Source organism: Arachis ipaensis, chromosome B03, assembly GCF_000816755.2.
Source record: "Arachis ipaensis cultivar K30076 chromosome B03, Araip1.1, whole genome shotgun sequence".
NCBI classification, from domain to species: Eukaryota; Viridiplantae; Streptophyta; class Magnoliopsida; order Fabales; family Fabaceae; genus Arachis; species Arachis ipaensis.
This window is the reverse complement of record NC_029787.2, coordinates 23,030,613-23,031,121: the sequence shown is the minus strand read 5'-3', so window position 1 is coordinate 23,031,121 and position 509 is coordinate 23,030,613.

Below are 509 nucleotides of genomic sequence, written 5' to 3'. Positions count from 1 at the left end.
ATTTGTTATGAAAATCATTTTCAAAAAATAAAAATAAAAAACAAAAACAAAAAATATTTTCACAAATCAATTAATCCCAAAAATTTCAATCATATTTTAATTATATGTAATTTGCTAAAGTCAAATTCAAAATTTATACGTAAATTGTGGAAATTTAGCACTTTTTATACATAAACTAAAACACAACATAAATCATAACAAACTGTAGCGATTTATAAAAAAAACATGCTAAAAAAGTAAAAACATAAATTATGGGAGCCTCCAACGTTTCGTGAGGAAAGAGCCACAAAACTTCACAATTCCCTTTTGTCACCAAATGTCAGGATTCAACAACATATTAAAAGGTTGGATGCCGAAAGAGAGATGATTATTTGAGTCCGTCATCTCTATCGAAGATTTTTTTTTTTCCCGTGAAAAATCAACCAAGTTCTTAGCTCTTACCAATTTGAAGGAGCCTTGAAATGTTTTAACCTACTCGTTATCTCTTGCACAATTTCTACGAGTCCTAT